Genomic DNA, 13,374 nt, shown 5'->3' on the forward strand with positions numbered 1-13,374 from the left:
GCAATCCAGGCAATCCTAAACTGTATCTCAACCCCTGGAAGTCTTTTATCAAAAATGTTTCTAACTAATGATAAATATATTTACTTAATTCCAGAATTAAGATACTGAAGAGGCCAATGCAATTAAAAAAAAAGAATCTCCAACAACAACAACAACAAAATTAAATCATTTCTGACATCATAGAGAAACTAAGCATAATAAAAGTTGTGATAGTTTCTGTTTGAAATACATGCAGAACACACATGTATTTGTGGCTTGGGCCCCAGCACATCTGACTGACTGACTGAAAGAATGGAACATTTAGGAGGTGGCACTTAGAACAAGTTAGGGCACTGGGGGTGTACCATTAAAGAGGATAATGAGAGCTGTGTGTATGTGTGTGTGTGTGTGTGTGTGTGTGTAGCTCCATATTTACCTCTATAAATACAGAAACATCCAAGCTAAAAATTAGAATATAATCAGAGGCACTATGAGACAAGGGCAAGTTGATACCCAGAACCTGCTAACCTAACAGGCTGGAATAACCCTGTCTCAAGCAAGGTGGAAAGGTGAGGGCACCTGAGATTGTCCGTGTGAGCCTACCCTACCCTACAAAGATGAAGAACAAGAAGTCTTAGTCTGTACATAGCTTTCTCTGGCATTGCCCTGGAAGGGGTGTCTGACTGGTCACAGCCGCAGTTGGGTTCACACTTGGCACCCTCAGACTTCTCTCTGGCCGTTGGGTCTGGGGCTCGTTGTATATGATGTGGAGGCTTTGAGAGCTCACATCCAGCACATCCAGTGGTCAGAGAAAAACTCTCCAGTGGGTTCAATGGATGAAACTCAGGCATTAATTCTGTACAGCAAGGACTTTTCCTGGCTGAGCCATCTTTCAAAAAGTTCTTAAGCCGGGCGGTGGTGGCGCACGCCTTTAATCCCAGCACTCGGGAGGCAGAGGCAGGCGGATCTCTGTGAGTTCGAGACCAGCCTGGTCTACAAGAGCTAGTTCCAGGACAGGCTCCAAAACCACAGAGAGACCCTGTCTCGAAAAACCAAAAAAAAAAAAAAGTTCTAGATGTTATCTTTTGTAAACATACCCCAGTTCTCACAGGACAGCAGCCTGAGGCTGTCCCGCTTCCTGTAGAAGGGACATGAGTGTATACTCCCCTCAAGTCGCACGTAAGCGAGTGAGGACACATGTGCCTCCCTTGCCTGATAGGGGAACATCTGGTGTCATGTTTTGTCCACACACTACAGTTCCCCGTGAACACCAGAAGGACCATGAGAGGCAGAGGCGTGTGCCTTGGCTCTCTACTCAGGCTGACGGGAGTTTGAATTGCGTGTCAGTCACTTTGTGTCCCCGGATCTTCAGCTGTAAGACAGAAATGATAATCTCACTGTGTGAGATATGAGGGGGGACATAGAGGTGCCTGCGCAGCACTCACCGAGTCCTGTGTCAGAGAACTGTCACAGTGAGCCCTCATCTACCCTAATTGCTGAATCAACACCATCTGCCCTTTCTTCGGCTCAGTCCCTTCCTGTTTATCAGCAGTGACCTCCCATGCCGCATTCTTTTTCTTACCAAAGCAGCCAGTTTAACAGTTAGGGTTTCTATGCTCAAAACCCCAGTAGGTTCTGCACACAGGAGGCATCCTGGGCTGTCTTTGTGACCTCTGTCACCACATCTGGAAGGTGACATTTGCCACCAGACCAGCCCCTATGGGGCAGCACCCAAAGAGTCAGGGTGGAGACAGTAGTCTGAGATGTAGGCGTTCATGCCCACTTCTCAAGGTGGCTGGAGTTTCCATCTCTATCACAGGTGCCTCCCCAGGTCCTGGCCCGACTGTGACACCTATGCTTGTGTGCTGATGTTTAATGATAGGTACTTCTATCAGATGGCGCCCTCTGTGTCCACATATACCAGGTGCTCAGGGAAGTAAGGAGTGAGCCAGTAAGCAGAGCTCCCCCTGGCCCCTGCTTCAGTTCCTGCTTCCAGGTTCCTCCCCTGACTGCCTTTCGTGATAACCTGTAACCTGTGAGATCAAATAAACCCTTTCGTCTCCAGTTTGGTTTGGGTCTGTGCTTTATCTTCACAGCAGACAAGTACCTAGCACAGGAGACTTTGAAACTTTTGGGAAATGGGATATAGCTGTCAGATGGACCATAGAGGGCTGGGCATTCCAGATCATTCGTCTTCCTGCCAAGGCAGTGAAACCAGTCGCCTCCGGCTTCAGCCTCAGCACCCTAAGCTGCTTCCAGAACAGTGCTTTTCTGCCACCACAGACTGTCTCTTCTCAGACCGGGAGGGGAAAGAAATCTTTCCTCCCTGACGTCACTGCTCTTAAGTTTTGGGTCACCATGCATAAAAGTCATGCAGAGAAGTGGGAGGGGTGGGCAGGGCACAGTTACAGCTGTGAGCAAAACCACTCCAAAGCCGGGCCAGATGCAAGGTGTGAAGATACACAGAGCCGAGACTGGGCTGATGACCATGCTGACTGTAAGCCAGCTTTCCGTCCCTATGACAACTGGAGCAGCGCTAAGGCTTACTTGGGCTGGTGGTTTCTGAGGGGTTGGCCCTGCTTGTTTGGTTCTGTGGTCAGAGCATGTGACAAAAGAGGGCTGCCCACTTCACGACTGTCTGAAAAGGAGTCAGGGCACCTATATCCTCTTTGGTTTTACGTTGCCAATAACCCCTGCAACTCTACCACTCTGCTTCCCAACAGTGCCACATGCTGGAGGCCCGGCCTTTCATATATATATATATATATAACCTGGGGGCTGTTTCACGTCCCAGCTAGAGCACCGCACACGTGACAGATGCGGGCAGAGGAGCAGACAATCCAGGGAGCTCAGTCTGCCTACTAGGTATACTCTTCCAGAAAAGGGAGATTTTAGCTGTGGTTTTTAGATCCCTAACCAAAAATCATAAGGGAATTGCCACCAAATCTCAACTGCTGACATTCTGGTCTCATCTATGTTTCCATACCAGAATGCTTTGGTGGAAAAGAATTATGTTTCTATTAAAATGATCCAAAAATGACAGAGGAAGACAGATTAGAGATGAGAGTTCTCATAACTAGGCAGTTAAAAGAATCAGCCAGCATGAGTGTTCTTTCCCAGAGCTGGTATTCGCTCTTTCTTGAACCTCACCGGGTTTTTCTGTTTTGTTTCCCTAGCTTTTTAGAGAGTAATGTCCAGGGGGCTGGAGAGATTAAGAGCACTGCCTGTTCTTCCAAAGGTCCTGAGTTCAATTCCCAGCAACCATCTGTAATCAGATCTGGTGCCCTCTTCTGGCCTGCAGGCATACATTCAGACAGAATACTGTATACATAATAAATAAAACCTTTAAAAAAAAAAGAGTAATGTCCAGAAAAGGCAGAGTACATATATTCAGAGGTCTGGCCCACTCCTACCACCTGAGAATTCTGTGAATTCACAGCCTCCATGGCAGAAGCATGAGCCAGCCCATCAACACTCTGTGTTCCCGTGGAAGGGGGAAACTGATTGGATCAGTTCTTTCTTTAATATCATTTCTGGGTTAGGTGGTGCTGGGCTACAAATTATCAATTCAGAGAACCAAAGTACTTGCCTCAAAGTGCGCACAAAACACGTCCCTCATCCAGCCCATGACTTTCATTGGTCCCCACCACTGGTCAGTATTACTTCTGAGGTTTCTTCTTTCCCAGAGCAATCTCAAACCTAACACCTACAGCAGGGCATATGGGCCAGCTTTCAGTCTGAAGTCACAGCATTATTGAAACTTCCGCGATATATTTTAAGCAAAGCCCTCTTCGGCTACCCTTGGATGGTGTTTCAAAAGCAGCATGTTCCAGAAAGTGGTGGTTTTAGGATTAGGAAAAGAAGTTCAACTGAGAACTTTCCCTTACATTTCCAAGGTGCCTTGGCCTCTTGAAGGATGTGTGCAGGGGGTCTGACCGAGGTGGCCCTATGTCATGCTCTGTCTCTTTGAAAACCTTTACGGTTTGGTGGGGGAACCAAAAACCTTCAGCACACCGGTGCTGCTTCCCAAGTGACATTTTAGAGGCAGTCGATCTAGGGGACAGCCAGGCCGCTGGACAGGAAGGCTCCTTGTGCCCATGATGTATATCTCGAGAAGATTTGATAGTATGTATTATACACTAGGTAAGAAATCACAGCCCACACCGTTACAGGACTGGTTTGAAACTCCACTCGCCACTCAGCTCAGTCAGATTTTCTTGGGCCGGTGCCAGGCAAGTCATGCCTCGGATACAGAGATAAGGAACAGCCAGCCAGTAAATGTGGCCTCTAGGGACTAGGACTCAGCGCGGCTGGCAAGCACGGTTGGTGGTCCTGTCTGCCTCTCAGAGGGACGGCCCCCTCCCTCCGCTGCCTGGCTTCCAGGTGGGGAGGACACTTCCGGGGATGACCTGGGGACCCCGCTGGCCCTGAAAGCCCTCTGTAACCGCGATGCGCAGGGCGGGCGGGTGCGCAGCTCGGCGGGGCGGGGAGCGCGGCGTGGCCAGGGCGCACGGCCCCTCCTGGCTCGGGCTGCGCGCACGGCCGCCTGGCGCCCTTCCAGCGCGGCGCACTCACGCGGGCGGCCGAGGAGGAGGCTCCAGCCTGACTGACGCCTCTGGAGCCGCTGTCTCGGTCCCGCCGCCGCCCGGCCGGGCCCTGCAGCTACCGCGTAGCCCGGGTGCGCGGGGGCACGCGTGGCACCGCACGGAAAGGTAAGCGCTGCCATGCAGCGAGCGTGGGCACTCGGGAGGTCCCTAAGGTCCTCGGGCGTGGGGCTTGGCTCTCCGTGGAGCACGGGTGGCGTGTGTAGTGTGCGAGGGCTCCGCGGCAGTCTGGGCACCTAGGACTCATCCCGGGGGACTCTTGGCCCGGGGCGTGGGCAGGGATGCGGGATGCGCGTGGGCCGAGTGCAGAAGGATGCACACTGTCCTGCACCCAGGGACAGAAGTCCTGCAACCCAGCTCGAGAAAGTAGCCCTTTGCTGGGGGGTGGGGACAGTAGAGGGGCGAGTGTGAGTGTATGTAAGGTAGTCTGGGGGAGGTTTTAAAACTCCAGGGCGCCCTTGGTCACGAAGGCTTATTTCATACTCCTGTAATTTTTTTTTCTTCTCTGCTTACCTTTGAGGCACACACAGTGAGAGCGAGAAAAAAAAAAGTTAGGAATGTTAAGTGTCTGAAGCTAGCGTTTGGGTTGTGTTTGTCTTCTCCCGGGCCTACCATTGGGTGCCAGCGCTGCGCAGACGGGAGGGGGCGAGGTGGGGACAGATGCAGGCGACTGACTGACGCCGGCCTTGTGATGGGGAGGAGGAGCGTGGGGAGCCTTCTTATGGGTAGCTAATCGCCACACGTCTTCTTACTCCTTCTCTTCCCTCTCTCCCTCCGACCGTGGCAATTGAAAATGATAGTTTTGAGGTCCTCCGTTGGGGTATTTCTTGGCTAGAACTGGTAATCTTGAGAAATAACCTACAAATGATGTGGCTCTCGTTTTGGAAGCAAATTGTATGTAATTCGGTTGAATGCACGGCACGGAACGCTAGGAATTACTTTTAGTGGACCCGGTTTACAATGACGGTGTGGTGGCTTGCTGGTTTCCTGTAAAAATTTAGCTAGCAGGGAGAGAAGAGGATAGCGGTAAGGTCTTTGGCCCTTTAATGATGCCTCTTCCTAGGCAGTTCCTCGGGAATATTTGTGGTCGTGACATGTCTTAGCATGCCTGTCAATGAGAGGGAATGCCCTAGGAGGTTTGCATTTAGAAACTGTTCATCTATATTTAAAAGGGAAATAAAAATACAGCCCAAACACTCTACAGCAACTGACCAGGATCCAATGCTCTGCTTGTAGGAAGTCTGGGGCACACGATGTTGGCTCACTTTCAAGTCTGTGGTTGGTAATCCAAGGACATCACAGATAAGAAACCGGTGTGGTAGTTTATAAACAAGGAACATTTAAAATACGATAAGACTACCGAAGCGTCAAATAATATTTCTGCAAATAGCTTCTAGTGGTAAGGCTCCTTCATGGAAAGGCAGCTTCTTGCAAGCCGGCCTTTGCTGGATCTGTCCTGACACTGCCAGTCCCCACTTTTAAGCTTGAGCGGCTGGCTTTGTCAGGGTGCCCCCACCCCCCCCAGGTTTGAGCTGTGCTTAGGAGAATGCCTGCAAAGTCTAGACCCAGCTAGCTCACTGACCATTAGTGGGTTCTAAAAAATCAATGACAAATTAAGGTTAACCCCTTAAGCACTTGCCAGGCCTTTTAAGCAGGAGACACTTGGTGTTTTCTTTATCAAATATTTTCCTCCTATTTTACATATTTCATAGTTAATGAGCAAATCACCAGTATCAGCTACTGTGTCTCTAATAACCTAAGATGTAGGAAGAAAAGCGTTTCCATTCTGTCTTATAGGAAACTTTATAGATATCGAAGCCCTGAATGAGGGGTAAATTTGTGTATCCTTTCTGATCGTGTGGTCGAATTGGAGGGAGAGGAGAAAAACAAACAAGAAAACCCCAAGAAATTATTTTTTCACATAAATAAAACAGTTTGATATCAGTTTCATAGATAAATTGAATTCTGGTGAATGAGAGCACACTGTACTTTGCCCAGTTGGAGAGAGACGGCCACCGCATCATTCAGGCAGCTGATGGTATCTGACCTTCCCTCTACTACAAGAAAACAGTTTCATCATGGTCTGCTTTAATACGCTCTAAATCATACTTATCCAGGGGTATGCCCCGGCGGTGGGAAGGTCAGGGTTATAAGTGTTCTTGGTTTTTATTTTTCAAAACATATGACGTTAAGTCCTAACATTTTCAACAAAAGCTTAGAGCAGACTCCTGTTTATTTTTTGAGCACTTTTAGGGACTCAGGAGCAGGGGCGTAGGCAGAGTAAACCAATGAGCTGGTTGTAGGTTGAAAGCATGAATCTCCTCAAATTGTTGTAATTCTGCACAGGTGGGTTTGTATTCCCTTTGTGACCGTTGCTAGTGAATTAGAACGCCGTCCTAAATCCAGGGTGGCACACGCATACATCCCGCATTTTGGCGGTGTGAGCAGGCAGCGTGTGCTATGTGAACCTGGCGAATGTCTGTGTAAGAATAGGGACGGAGTTAAAATGAACAAATACACCCTGGCAACGAACTAGCCCTTAAAGGCAAATGTTCCTCTAAAGCAGGTCTGTGCCAGCTGAGATCGTTAGGATGTAAAGATAATTGCCAGCATTAGATGTCATCGGGGGCTATGAAAACTGTGTTCATCTTGATGCCTCTTTACCCTGGTAGCACCTGAGCCCCGGGACCCCTTGTCTGACTCACACGGGGTGTCCTCTTCCAGAATTCCTGTCTCACTGCAGATTCAAGAGTGAGTTACGGCTCTGCGTGCATCCCTAGGCTTCCCTCTCATCTGCCAGTATCTTGAGCTTAGGCTCCGGGGCCCAGGATGCCTTCCCCTCTGTGGACTCTGCTCTTGTGCTACCTCCAAGGGCTTTTTCTGGGCTCTCCTCTCTGCGGTGGTGGGCGTGTCTTTCTAGGAGCCCTTTGCATCTCCTGCTTTGCTTACTGTTATTTCTCCCCCTCAGGTGATCCTTACAGGAGGGGACCCTGTCTCCTGTACCCTTCTTGTTCCTCTACTGTTGACGGCAGTTGTTGAAGGCTCAGCCTTCAGTCAATAAGTAGTAATTAAATGAAAAACTCTCATGATTGAACCTGTGGTCCCTTCTGAAATAAAATCTATAAAAGCACTTCACCCATAAACTAGGTCGATCTTTCGAGAAGCCGGTGTTGAAGTGGTGAGCGTCAGCCCAGACGGGGAAGCATTCTGAGCTCAACCCACCCCTGATGCCCCCTCCATGTGCTCCCCTCCCCCCCAAGAATGCCGCAGCTGAGTGTTATAGTCAGGAAAACTCCATAATAACTCTTACTGCATTAACAATTTTCCGTATTATATTCAGTAATTTTTTTTAAAAAAAATCCAGGTTTTAATACAATGCAACCACTATAATAAAACTCTAATATGATTTTAATGAAAAATTGCCAACACAATCCACTGTTGGCCCCTCCCTCCAAAGCCACATCAAAATTGCCAGTGTCTTAGTGTGTATTTGATTGGAGCTTTGGCCTTGTTAGAACTGAATGCTAAAGGGCCTTTAATATCCACCAAGTTCTGATCAGCAAACCCAAACAGTTACTGCACGGCGGCAGGAGAACTAGAATCTGCTTAAATGTCGGGACTAAAAGACATTTAATTGTACGTTTCTAATTGGAAAGCCCCAATTAACTCCCAGTCAACTTCACAAGAATCCAAGAGAGTGTGCATTTTAAAATTGTGAATGTGCCCAGGACGAGAGCTGCAGCTCTTCAGAGGTCGCGACAGGGAAAGCCGTGCGCTTCTCTGCCCTTGTTCTGAAGCCCATATTTAGTTTAAAGAGAACGAGTGACCCATGAGATAAATGCCAAGGTGATTTACATAGCTCTGTTGTTTTTCTAATCATTTTGAGTTGCCAATAAAAATGTTAAATATGAAATTTTCTCTCTCTTCTCTCTCTCTCTCTCCTCTCTGTTTGCCTCTCCTCCCCTCTCCATCAAACTCACTGTGTTTTTTTCTTTTCGTCTGTTTCCCTCTCTGCCTCACTCTCTCTGCCTTGCTTTCTTCTCTTCTCTGTCTCTCATCTGTTTTTGTCTCTCTTCCCCCTCTGCCTCCTCCCTCTCCCACATCCCCCTCTCTCAGTTATTTGAGAATTTCTTTTTTTTTTTTTTTTTTAAATATTTATTTATTTATTATGTATACAATATTCTGTCTGTGTGTATGCCTGCAGGCCAGAAGAGGGCACCAGACCCCATTACAGATGGTTGTGAGCCACCATGTGGTTGCTGGGAATTGAACTCAGGACCTTTGGAAGAGCAGGCAATGCTCTTAACCTCTGAGCCATCTCTCCAGCCCGAGAATTTCATACATGTGATTCGATCATATTCATCCCTCCCCAGCCCTGCTCAGATCCCCCCCTCTACCCACCCAACTTTGTGTCCTCTTTGTCTTTTTAGCCCATTATTTCCAGTTTGTGCTGGATGCGTGGCTTCCACTGGAGTGGATGGACCTATGGAGGGCCACACCTTTAAAGAAAACTCACTGGTCTTCTCCTGAATCTGTGTATCAGCTGCCAATCAAGATCTCCTCAGCTAGGGATGGGACTTCATGCCCCTTCTCCTTTCCATACAGGGATTTTTTTTTTAAATAGTGTTTTGCCATGTGTCCCAGGCTGGCCTCACATTTACAGCGATCCTCCTGCCTCAGCCTTTCAAGTGTGTGCCACCAGATAAGGCTGAAGTGTGGTTAGCATCTGATCACTTACAAGACCGTAAGTTCCGGTGACTGTTCACAGAGGGTTTGGAGATGGTGGACGTAGGAACACTAACGGAACAAGGGCTTAAACTTACTGATTCAGAAAGGGCTTTCTAGTCAGAGGGGGTCTTTTGCCTCCAAACCCAGCCTTCATCCGTAGACTATCTCCCTCTACACGGCCTAGTGCTTTTGCCTTGAATCCCCCCGAAGCCTGTTCTGGGCTAGGTTGCATATGTGTTTCGTGTGCTGTGGAGAGTGCAGAGCAGATGTGCAGAACTTTCTTACCGCATGCTTATGTGTGACGCATGTTCCACTGAAGCCTTGTTTCTTACACCGCGGGAGCTAATGTCTGCCTGCTGCAGCGCCATCCTTCAGAAAACAGTGACGACCCAGGCGAGGATTCGGAGTCTACCTATCTTCTGCTTTGTGCTAGGATATTTGGCCTCTCTCATTCATACTTCATTATAAATTAATGAGTTCATCTTTTTGTTTGCTGAGACTTAGCGAGGAATGAGTTGGCATTCAGGGGGAGCAGGGAAAGGGCAGGTAATTTTAAAGCTAGGACGCTCGCTCGTACAGTCGGGGCAGTGTGAGGCTTAAAAGGGTAGGGAGGCGAGCCTCTAGAAGTAGATTGTTAGGTGTTTGGCTTGGCATTAGCAGAGTACAAGGTCCCTGGGTCACAGCAAGGTCTTAGACTGGCCGAGGAAATACCTCACTAACTATCTGGCCTGTTGGATGTCACAGAACGTATTTGTAAGGGGGATCACAGGAGTGATGAGTGGCAATGGCAGGGAAGACTGTGCGGAGCCCAAACCAGCGGCCGTGAAAAAGGACCACGAGAGAATGTGCCACGTGCGCAAGATTTTTGGTCCCACGAGCCTGTCTCTTGACTTGTTTTTGTCACCCTTCTCTGTTGTCTAGAGGCAGCTGAGCTTCATTCTCAGGAGTGTGAATTGGCTCAGGCGTTGGTCATATACAAAGCTCTGAGGACGTGAATGCTTCCCTATGGCCTATTGACTAATCGCGTGTTTGCTCAAACTGGCCACCAGGTGCTGGCTGTGTTTGTGAACAGCTGGCGCCTGAGTGTTCAAGAGACGTGGCTGCCTCGTTGCTTTTTATTGTGATTATATCTAAGCCACTGGTAAAATATTCTGTATAAAGGGTCTGGTTTTTGAAAAAAAAAACAGATTTTTTTTTTGTGTGTTGATTTTTAAATGTGAGGATTTTGTAGATGCAGCTTCCGCATGCCTGCCTGTGGGGTGGGGAGGTAGTGTGCTTCTGCATGCCAGTGTGTGGGGTGGGGGGTAGTGTTGATACTTTTTAACTTCATTTACCCTATAACTACTGAATCCAAATTGCTTATGAGACACCGCCCCGCCCCCAACCAGGCAGGGGATGGGGACATTCCACAAAATAAGAAACAACATAATAAATAAAATGCTGGACTCTACAGACAAGTTCACAAGGAGCAAAGGAGAGCAGAAAGGCAGATGCCAGGATGGTACTCCAGGGACCCAGAGTGGAAACCAGGCCTGAGCTAGGACCTGGTCAGAGAGGCCTTATTTCTGTCAATCAGTCAGTCAATCAATCAATCAATCATCTGTCTGCCTGTCTATCAGTCAAATCATCTATCTATCTATCTACCAATTATCTATCTATCTATCTATCTACCAATTATCTATCTATCTATCTACCAATTATCTATCTATCTATCTATCTATCTATCTATCTATCTATCTATCTATCTATGCAGTGGGCAGCAGTCAATGTCGAGATGTAGGAATTATCAAAGTGCTGAGAATAAGGGACTGAGGGCTCAGCTCTGAGCAGCACATCCATATTTAACCCCCTGCCTTACCGCACCAAGACTCAGGGACCATCATGGAGAGAATCTAAGATCATAGGATGGGGCAGAGTGCTGTAAAAATCTGGTTTTCTAGAAATGGCATTGGACTCAGGAGCTCATGGTGTCTGCGGTGCACAAGAAGGTCAATCCCACTGAAATCCCAGCGAGGATAGAGTAGATGATCTCAGAGCCCCAGCTCTTACTAAAGAGCTACAGGCAGTGGATAGTTCCTAAGGGAAGGAGAATCTTTCATTTTAGGGAATGTGGCCACTCCTGGGATTCCAATGCTCCAGTGAATAACCCCACACCCATGAACTTGTGGGCAGCACTAGCAGCGTTTAGTGGGTTATGTTAAAAAGATCCAGAGTTGAAAAGCAGATATGTTATGAAGCATGTTGGAGGGGAAGTGGAGGGCATACGTGGTCTTATTCCTTTGTCTCTATGTGTGAAATTACAAGAATAAAGAAAAATGTTAAGGATAGTAACAGGGCTGAAGAGAAGGCTCAGTGGTTAAGAGCTCTGGCTGCTCTTAACCAAGGACCTTGCTTCAATTCCCAGCATCCACTTGGCAGCTCAAAACTCATCAGTAACTCCAGTTTCAGGGGATCTGATGCCCTCTTCTGGATTCTGTGGGCACTGTAGGCATGTGGTGCACAGATATACAAGCAGGCCAACATTTGTACATGTAAGTAGAAATAAACGAAAATTGTTATAATCCTAGACAGTGAGATTCATTAATGCCCTGTCCAGTTGCGGTCTGTTTTGATTTCTTTCTGTTGTTCTTGGGTAGAACCTCATCGCTGTGTATATGAGTTCTCAGCTCCTCCAGGTTCGAGAATATAAATACGAGTAAACTAGAAGGTCTGACAAAAAGAGAGATTTTTGTAGAAATCTCTCTGAGGCAGGGGGATGGTGTGGTTCACTGCTTCTTTCTGGAGGTCACTATGGTTTGTTGCCGTGACCTCTACTCTCTCAAGTGTGAGTTTGAATATCCTGCAGGGAGGTTTGAAACAAACCACTCCAGGCGTCTGGCCAGGCGTCTCTGCTGACAGCTGGATAAAGTCTTTTCGTCTGTGCCCATCAATGCCTCCTAGTCGGCCTCCTTGGGACGACTAAAAGATTGCAGAGTTTAGGAACTACATCTCATCGTGAGCCCCTCAGCCCTAATAGAGGCGCAGGTCATCCTTGATCGCCCAAGTTTAGGTTCTGCCTTCATCTCCCTTCCTCATCTTTCCTAGTTGCTTGGGGTGTGGGCTGTAGTGGGGAGAAGGGTACAGGGATTCAGGGCTAATCCTCAGACAAGGAAGAACTATTTAAATTTAACCTGTGGGAAAAACTAGAACATTCAAGGGGTTGGACTAGGAAGGCTACCTAGGGGGACAGGGAAGACCGTTTGAGGTGATGTCACGTTTCTGATGGCCATACGGACACTAGCGGGTGTCTGACAGTGGAGCGCCACCGCTTCTGAGCTTCCCAGGATAGCGTCCATCACATGGTTTCTTAGTGAATCGTTTGTTTGAGTCAACACGTCACACTGATGCCAGGCTGGTCTTGAAATCGCTGTCTTCCTGTTTCAGACTCCCAAGCGCTAGGATTCTAGGCACATACTATCTCCTGTGAGTTATTAATGATTCCATCACCCTTCAGGCGGCCAGGAAACTCAACACACACACGTACGCATCTGTTTAAAGACATTAAAAATCCTATTTATAGCCATTTAAGCCTTTACAAGGATTCACTCTCAAGTTAGTATTCTGTATAATACCTCTTGAAACAGATAAAGTATTAAATGCAAATGCCCAAAAGTAATTGTATATGTTATGTAAGTTTGCCTCTTAAAGAAATTTGTTGTATGAAACTAGCAAAGCCACAAGTTTTAGGGTGGACGCTGTACTGATTACATGAGATTTAATGAAGCAATGGTTCGTGTCATTGATAAAACTGGACTTGGATTTTCACACCCCGCATGCCAGGTGGCATGGTGATGACTTTGAGGAGACTCCCAGCCTTTAACAAAGACAGGGGTGAAGATGCTGTGGGAACCCAGTGGGTAGGAGGGAAGCTCGCTGCTGCTGCTGCTTCCGCCGCAGCCTCCGCAGCCACCACCTGTAGGCCACTGGGGAGGCTTTCCAGGAAGTCAGCTTCCTGAAGGAGGAGCAGAGGGTGCCAGGAGGCCAGAAGAGCTTTCGAAGCTAAAAAACATCAGTGCACGCTCAG

At 47.9% G+C, this 13,374-nt stretch overlaps 1 protein-coding gene across 1 annotated transcript in view; it reads left to right on the top strand.

The window, feature by feature from the left end:
- The first annotated feature begins 4,549 nt into the window (after positions 1-4,549).
- The window catches only part of Smad9 (SMAD family member 9), a 40,846-nt gene continuing 32,021 nt past the window's right edge, over positions 4,550-13,374 (top strand). Inside the window, exon 1 of the mRNA XM_075950430.1 lies at positions 4,550-4,691. The gene's annotated coding sequence lies outside the window, so the exon portion shown is untranslated. The remainder of the gene's footprint in view (positions 4,692-13,374) is intronic.

Source organism: Microtus pennsylvanicus, chromosome 16 (genome assembly GCF_037038515.1).
Source record: "Microtus pennsylvanicus isolate mMicPen1 chromosome 16, mMicPen1.hap1, whole genome shotgun sequence".
NCBI classification, from domain to species: Eukaryota; Metazoa; Chordata; class Mammalia; order Rodentia; family Cricetidae; genus Microtus; species Microtus pennsylvanicus.